The sequence below is a fragment of the Sarcophilus harrisii genome, chromosome 1 (genome assembly GCF_902635505.1).
Source record: "Sarcophilus harrisii chromosome 1, mSarHar1.11, whole genome shotgun sequence".
Classification (NCBI taxonomy): domain Eukaryota; kingdom Metazoa; phylum Chordata; class Mammalia; order Dasyuromorphia; family Dasyuridae; genus Sarcophilus; species Sarcophilus harrisii.
In genome coordinates, this window is record NC_045426.1 from 48,884,588 (window position 1) to 48,893,225 (window position 8,638).

Below are 8,638 nucleotides of genomic sequence, written 5' to 3' on the forward strand. Positions count from 1 at the left end.
AAGACCTATGCTGTAAGAAATTACTGCTTTAGGAGCTATAGGTTCCCACTCCAAGCATGCATTACATCATGACATGTTCACAAAATTATCTTCAGTAGTATATTAGGTAGAGCATTGGATAGAGCACCAGCCCTGAAATCAGGAGGATCCAAATCTGACCTCTCTCACTTAACACTTCCTAGCTGTGTGACTCTGGACAAGTCACTTAACCCCAATTGTCTCAGGAAAAAAAAATAGTATGTTATTATTGGAAGTATTGGAGGAGTATTGGAATCCAAAAGACCCAGCTTTAAAAAACTACCTTGGACACCTTCTATCTTTGCGATCATAGGCAAGTCATTCCAACCTTTCTAAGCTCAATTTTGCTCATCTACAGGATAGAAACTAATACTAGCACAAAATTGTCTGGAGACTCTGAACATAAAGCTAAAGAATTGAAAACATTAGAGTACTATGTAGATGTTAGTGATTTTGCTTCTGATTTTCTCTTCCCTGTTTTCCTAAAGGGAGAGAAGCCCTTGGTCAAGGGAAAGTGTATCTCAATGTCCAGACCTGAAGCCACCTATCCCTTTTTCTTCTTGAAAGAACAACAACAACAACAACAAAAATCCAGGGCAGAAAAGCCAACCAGTATGCTACTAGCCTTTCAAGAACCCAGCTCTCAATGGCCCTTGCTTCACATTGGAGAATCCCCTAGCTTGAATTCTGAAAAAAGCCTGTCTGGGCTCCCAAGCTATATTTGGTTCTGGATAATCAGAAGTGCACACCCCGGAGAATTTCTACTGTCCCAACCAAGGTTAGATTTTGTGGATACCTTCTTCTCCCCCCAAATATGGAGTGTGCCTCAAACCACATCCCCTCAGCTGTCCCTACCTTGGGCAATCATTCTGCTATTAGCATCATGGGAACCCAACTGCCAATATCCCCTCTATCCCAGGGTCCCCTGTACCAACGCTCCACTTGTTGAACTGATGCTATCAAGAGTAGGGAAAGTCCAAGCCCTGTGATTTGTACTTCCTAAGGCCATAGCTAGGGAATCAGGCCTGTACTCTAGCCTTCATCCATTTATGGTTCGGGCGTCTTATACATTCCTTTAGAATAAATCAGGGGAGGGAGGGAGGGAAAAAGAAGAGCAACCAGAATATCTACAAGCCTAGACAGTGTCCGAGCACACTGCCCACTCCCACCCGCCCCCACACATGCCCATAAATCACTAGATCATGCCAGTCCATCTAAGGAACACTCTGCTTTATAGAGATGCATAAGATAAAACCATAGACTGAATCAAGGGAATAACAGGATAAAAAAATACTCCAATCAGGAAGGGGGGAAAGTTACATGATAACTTTGTTGTATATTTGAAAGGAATAGTAAAGTGTACATAATGGATCTGCAGTTTCAAGTACCATCCTGTTTTTCTGGTCCCACTTTGTTTTGGAAATGCATGTTTTATTTCTTAAGTTAAGAACAAACAAAAGTTTAAAAAATACTCTAGTTAGACTGAAGCTCTCAGAAAAAAACAGTTCAGCAGTGTTTGCGTCTGTGTGTGTCTGTGTGCGTGTTTGAAACCATCAACACCAGGCTTGTAGGTACAGTAAGACTTAAGGTTTGCAAAAACCCCTTTCCTGCATTATTCTCACTTCATAAACCTGTATGTTTTGGGGGGAGACGGTAAAACAGGTATTATCAATCCCATTTCACACATGAGGAAACTGAAGCTCAGAGAGGTTAATTTCTTTGCCCATAGTCACAAAGTCAGTAAGTGCCAGAGTCAGGATTCAAATCCAGTTCTTCCTGTTTCCAAGTCTAGTGCCTCATCAACTAGACCACCCTGAAAAGTACTGTCTTCCCATGTTTCCTCTTCACTTCCTGGCACAACCTCAGTGCCATGGTGGTGTGTAGTGGCTTCAGGGATAGGCCTGACACCAGGAAAAAAGAAAAGAAAAAAAAAAAAGGTATAATTGAGAGCTCTGGCAAGAGAGGAAGTTGAAAGTTAAAGTTATCAGAGCAGGTGGGATGCCAGAATGAGGTCAAGACAAGGAAGATCAGATTTTAGGACTAGTTAGGAATGTGTAACATGTAGGTCCTAGAGACAAAAACAAGTTTAAGAGAACATTTGATACAGCCTTCTGCTTTCAGGCAGGTAAGGGATGAATAGTTACTTTACCAAGGTGGTGTAGATAGGAGAAAGACCACAAGAGAATTATAAGGTAACAAATGTAAATGAGATAACATATGTAAAGGATTTAGCCATATAAATGTTAGTTATCATAATTATTATGACCATGGGTCAAATCTCATTTCTAAAAATCGACTTGCTGTATGACCTTAGCCAAGTCATTTAACTTCTCTGTGAGTTTCAGTTTCCTTTCAAATGAGGTTAATAACTACTGTGTCTACTCTCTATTCGAGGCTGAAACAAACTTATGTCCGCAAAGCACTGTGCAAACTTTCAGGCACAATTAAGAGTGTCAGGAACTATTATTATTAGATGTGATAACTAACTAAGACTTATAGAGAAGCTCAATGTCTAGAAGTCTTCTACTTCTTTGGGGATGGTCCTTCTGGAACATCTTGCTCATTTGTCTAATTAGTGACTGGAAAAACATTTTAAACACATAAATCTCATTGAGCGTGTCATTCCCTCGCTTAAAAACGCCATTGATTCCCTAATGCTTCTAGGCTAAAACACAAACTTGTGTTGGCTTTTAAAACTTTCTGAATCTGGCTCTAGCCAACCCCTTTGGGTTTATTATATTTTACTTCTTTTATGAACTCTATGTTCAAGACCAACAGTCTTGCTTCTTTTTCCCATCTCTTTGCCTTTACAAAGGTTGCCCTGATCCCTCTGTGTCTACGATTCATGGCTTTCTCCTCACTTTGAATCCCGGACTCCCTGTCATGAGCAGCTCCAAGCCGAACTCTCCCAGGAGGTCTTTCTTGACAGCCCACACACCCACACTGTTAGTGCCCTATAAGCCTGAACTTAATGTATCTTTGTGGAATATGAAGTCTCTCCTGATGTAGTAAGGAGCTACAACATAAGGGGTGACAAGTATGGCAGCAGATGTGCTTGCTAGGCTGGTTTGTTTTGGTGGATTGTGTTTGTTCAATACAAGGTTCAATGGGGTAGGGTAAATGGCAGAAAATCAATATGGTTTAAAAATGTAGGCCCCAATAAAGCTTCTTTTTTAAAAGAATAAGATTATGAGTCCTTTATTAGGGCTCTGAGCAGCAGCTGATTATCAATTGCCTTTTTCCCTCTCTGACTCACCAGAAATGTCCATTCCTACCACTGGTAATTATACTTGGGGTTAACAATTCAAATAACCAAGTGCTTAACAAATGACTACAGTGTGCAAGACACAAGACTAGGAACTTCATGGATATAAAAAAAATCATTAAAATATGTTTCCTCTCTCAAAAAGGTTTATATTTTTTTAGAGTCCAAAAATAAAGAGTATAAAATAATGATAACGCAAAACAGGAAGCTGATGGACAAAGTGCCATAGGGCTAATGAATCCCTGCTTTTTATCCTTGACTATGTGACACCAAGAGACAGTTTATTTTAGGGCAATGTTCCCTCATGTCAGTCTAAAAATGAAATAACCCAAGAGCCCTAGCTTCCCTTTATACTTTGCTACAATGTAGTATGAATATCTATGAATGTTCTCTATCCCTTCTTTCTTTCCCTTCAATTTTTAAATGTTATTTAAAGTTCTGAGTTCTGAATTCTATTTCTCCCACCCTTCTCCCAAAGACTGTAAGCAGTCGGATATAGGTTATTATGCAAAACATTTCCATATTAGTCATTTTGTACAAGCAGATTTGAATAAAAGAAAAAATAAAAAGTGGAAAATAGCATGCTTCTGTCTGTATTCAATCAATATCAGTTCTCTCTCTTGAGGCAGAAAGGATGCATCATCATTAATCCTTTGGGATTGTCTTGGTTGTATTGCTGAGAAGAGCTGAGTCACTTATAGTAGATCATCATACGGTGTTGCTGTTACTGTGCACAGTGTTTTCCTGATTCTGCTCACTTCATTGTACATCACTTCATGTAAGTCTTTCCAGGTTTTTCTGAAATCATCCTGCTGGTCATTTCTTAAAGCACAATAACAAAGCACTACAATCATATACTGCAGCTTGTTCAGTCATTTTCTAACTAATGGGCATCCCCTCAATTTCTAATTCTTTGCCACCATAAAAAAGAACTCCTATAAACGTAAGTCTTTTTCCTTTTTAAAAAAAAAAATCACTTTGGGATATAGAACTAATTGTAGTATTGTTGGGTCAAATTGTATTCACAGCTTTATAATCCTTTGGGCATAATTACAAACTGCTCTTCAGATTGCTTGGAATAGTTCACATCTTCACCAACAGAATGTCCCAATTTTCCTATATTCCCCCTTCAACATTTGTCATTTCTTTTTTTCTATCATATTAGCCAGTCTGAGATGGTATTTCAGAATTGTTTTAATTTGCATTTTTCTACTCAATAGTGATTTGAAACTGTAGGTCCCCACTCCAAGCAAGCATTACATCATGACACATTCACAAAATTATCTTCAATAGTGTGTTAGGTAGAGCAGTGATAGAGCACCAGCCCTGATGTCAGGAGGACCGGAGTTCAAATCTGGCCTCAACACTTAACACTTATTAGCTGTATGACCCTGGGCAAGTCACTTAACCTCAATTGTCTCAGTGAAAAAAAAGAGAATTTCTTAATATATGATGTCCAGGTTCTTTTTCCATTTGGCCAATTCTACCTTTTTTCTTTTTTAATTAAAGATTTTTATTATTCAAAACATATGCATGGATAATTCTTCAACATTAACCCTTAGAAAACCTTGTGTTCCAATTTCCCCCCTTCCCTAGATGGCAAGTAGTCCAATACATGTTAAACATGGTAGAAATATATGTTAAATCCATTATATGCATACATAATTATACAATTATGTTGCACAAGAAAAATCAAATCAAACCAGAAAAAAATGAGAAAGAAAATAAAATACAAGTAGACAACAACAAAAAGATTGAAAATATTATGTTGTGGTCCACACTCAGTTCCCGCAATCTTCTTTCTGGGTGTAGATGGCTCTCTTCATCACAAGATCATTTGAACTGGTCTGAATCAGTTCATTGTTGAAGAGAACCCCGTCCATTAGAATTGATCATCATATAATCTTGTTGTTGCCATGTACAATGATCTCCTGGTTCTGCTCACTTCACTCAGCATCAGTTTTTCAAAACATATGCATGTATAATTCTTCAACATTAATCCTTAGAAAACCTGGTGTTCCAATTTCTCTCCTCCCTAGATGGCAAGTAGTCCAATACTTGTGTGAATTGTGTGCCAAGTAATCTCTCCAGGTCTCTCTGAAATCCTCCTGCTGGTCATTTCTTACAGAACAATAATATTCCATAACATTCATATACCACAATTTATTCAGCCATTCTCCAACTGATGTACATCTATTCAGTTTCCAGTTTCTAGCCACTACAAAAAGAGCTGCCACAAACATTTTGACACATACAGGGTACTTGCCCTCCTTTAAGAACTCTTTGGGATATAAACCCAGTAGTAACTTTGCTGGATCAAAGGGTATGCACAGTTTGATAACCTTTTGGGCATAATTCCAGATTGCTCTCCAGAATGGTTGGATCCATTCACTGTTCCACCAACAACGTATCAGTGTCCCAGTTTTCCCACATTCCCTCCAATATTCATCATTATTTTTTCTTGTCATCTTAGCCAATCTGGGAGTGTGTGTAGTGGTATCTCAGTTGTCTTAATTTGCATTTCTCTGATCACTAATAATTTAGAGCACCTTTTCATGTGATTATAAATAGTTTCAGTGTCTTCAACTGAAAATTGTGTGTTCATATACTTTGACCATTTATCAATTGGAGAATGATGAACTATTATAAATTTGAGTCAATTCTCTATATATTTTAGAAATGAAACCTTTATCAGAATCTTTGAATATAAAAATGTTTTCCCCGTTTATTGCTTCCCTTCTAATCTTTTCTGCATTTGTTTTGTTTGTACAAAATCTTTTTAACTCAATATAATCAAAATTTTCTATTTTGTGATCAATAGTGATCTCTAGTTCTTCTTTGGTCCCAAATTCCTTCCTCCTTCACAGGTCTGAGAGGTAAACTATCCTACGTTCTTCTAATTTATTTGTAATCTCATTCTTTATGCTTAGGTCATGAACCCATTGACCTTATCTTAGTATAGTGTTAAGTGTGGGTCAATGCCTAGTTTCTCTGGGTTATGTTCTTGTCTGTAAGCAACCACAAGCATTCTTTTCCACCCTAGAATTGTGGCCAGGGTCCCTGCTCCCCTCCAGCCATATTCTCTGGTGTGGTATTTTTCCTTCTCCTCACCTCAGGATTGTCACCTAGAACCATATATGGGAAATACAACAGAATCCCCTTCCTAGGAACAGAAAAGGATCCCCTGGAATCTTCTGACCAGTTGTCCAATCCATTTATTGCCTATAGGCCAAGCAAGCTGGAAGCAGGCATTGCTTATTTGGTCATCCTCAAGGCCTGGTGCTAGTTTGCTGGGGCCTGGCCTATATTGGACTATGCTCTATTCTCATCCTAGTGAGTAGACCTTTCTTGACAAGTTGTTTGGGCCTGAAAAATTGTTTTATCTCAGACTCTGGTTGGTTCTTCCTTCAGAATTCATTTTGAACCATTATTTTAAAGTTGTTGTTGTTGTTGTTGTTTTTTTTTGGGGGGGGGGGGTATGGGGTGAAGGAGTTGAGTGAATTCGAGAAAGTTTTGGTGAGTCCCTGCCAACTTTGTTCCATCTACCTCAGGAAATTCATTAAAAAATATATATATATTTGATTATCTCACCTTTAAGTACTTATGATCACCATAAACAATGGACTCTTCATGAAAAATTGCAAATTATAGTCAATATTTGTATAGAGAGGAAGATAGACAAAGGCCATGCAGAACAAAATAATTACCCGATCAATCACTAAAGACCTAACTTAATATGTAGTGAATTCAATGTAAAGAAACAGCAGAGAACCGGTGGAAAGAGAAATGGGAAAAATCAAAAATTATGACAAGAAAGTCCTGATAGTCAAGGATAATTTCTGCTAGCTCAATCTCTATATTCTACATGAAAACTTTACTGATTTTTTGCTAAGATTCTTGTCCCCAAAACTACTTTATATTTATTCTACATACCAATATATAAACATGTCTCAAATTAACCTCTTAGAAGTAAAGACTATTGCATTTTCTAATATGTATCACCCAATGCCTAGCATAAATTTGGCACACAGTAGGTACTCAATAAATGCTTGAGGATTCATTGATTATGGAGAAGGATGGGAGATGACAAAGCATGGCAGTTTGCCAAATAGTATGCAATAGTAGAGGAGAATTAACTGTCACAGCCTGACATGAAAATTTGCTAACCCATATCCCTTGATATCATTTGGTTGACAATCCTGAAAGCAGAACAATAAATAAATGGAAAAAGAAACATACCCATTTCTGTTTCTATGGTGACCTATTTTCATTAGATACAATAGTGAAATTACTACCTTTTGACTTTAATGAATCATGTATAGAAGTGAAAAATGGCATTTAAGAAAGGGAAGGCAGATCTGGATCTGGATCGGAGGAAAAACATGGGAAATGTGGGCTGGAGGTGACATGTAATGGGCTGAGGTTTGAGCTGATGCACTGAGGTCCCAAGTACATGAGGCTAGATAGTAATTGGGCTATACTCTATTAATATACATGATTGGATAAAGAATGGTCCCTGCCCACTCTCCGTGCAAGTCCTGATGTGTTGTATAGGAAATGACGATTTTGGTGGGTGGAGGAGAGAGAGAGAGAGGAAGAGAAGCTGGGGGAGATTGGGCCTGGGTTCGAGACTCTGAGCTGCTGGTTGTGTGGCTGCTGGTTGAGCTAGCTTCTTGACTCAGCTGCACACATTGCTATCGCCGATTCTCTTCCACCTCCGATCCTTCTTCACTGAGAATAAAGACTGACGATTTTCCCCTAACCTGAATTCCTGTCTCGTGCTGATCTTAAAATACACGATCTTCACAGTGACACATTTTAAAGATACTTGATGAACCTTTAAAAACATATCATATAAAATTTGAAAAATGTGTTAGTTTCATGAATAAGCCGATCTGTATCCAGGTTTAAATAAAAATGCATAGAGTAACTATATATAGTCACTGAGTGAATTTAGTTTTATTGCAGACATAGACATGAATATATGTCAAAGCAGCTCCAAATTAATTGAAAGCAATTCATCAAAGATCCTTTACTAACATGATGAACAGACATGCATTACTTGGAAAGCCTGACTTGCACTTAATGGGATGCACAGTGGGTCTTTTAATAAATAATTAGCAGAAATAGAGATCACTATCCTTATCCCTGAGGGACACAAACCATGTCTTCCTTCCTCTTCTCTCTTTTCCCTGACTTAGGTTAAAGGTTTTTTAATACTTCTCAAGAGTAAAGTCCAAAAAATTAAACACCTATGTTTTCTTTGTTTTTTATAATTAGGACTTGGGGTTTTATCAGTAGGGTTTTATCCTCTCTAATTGGCCTCCTATAAAGGACAAATAGCTGGGGGTAGCC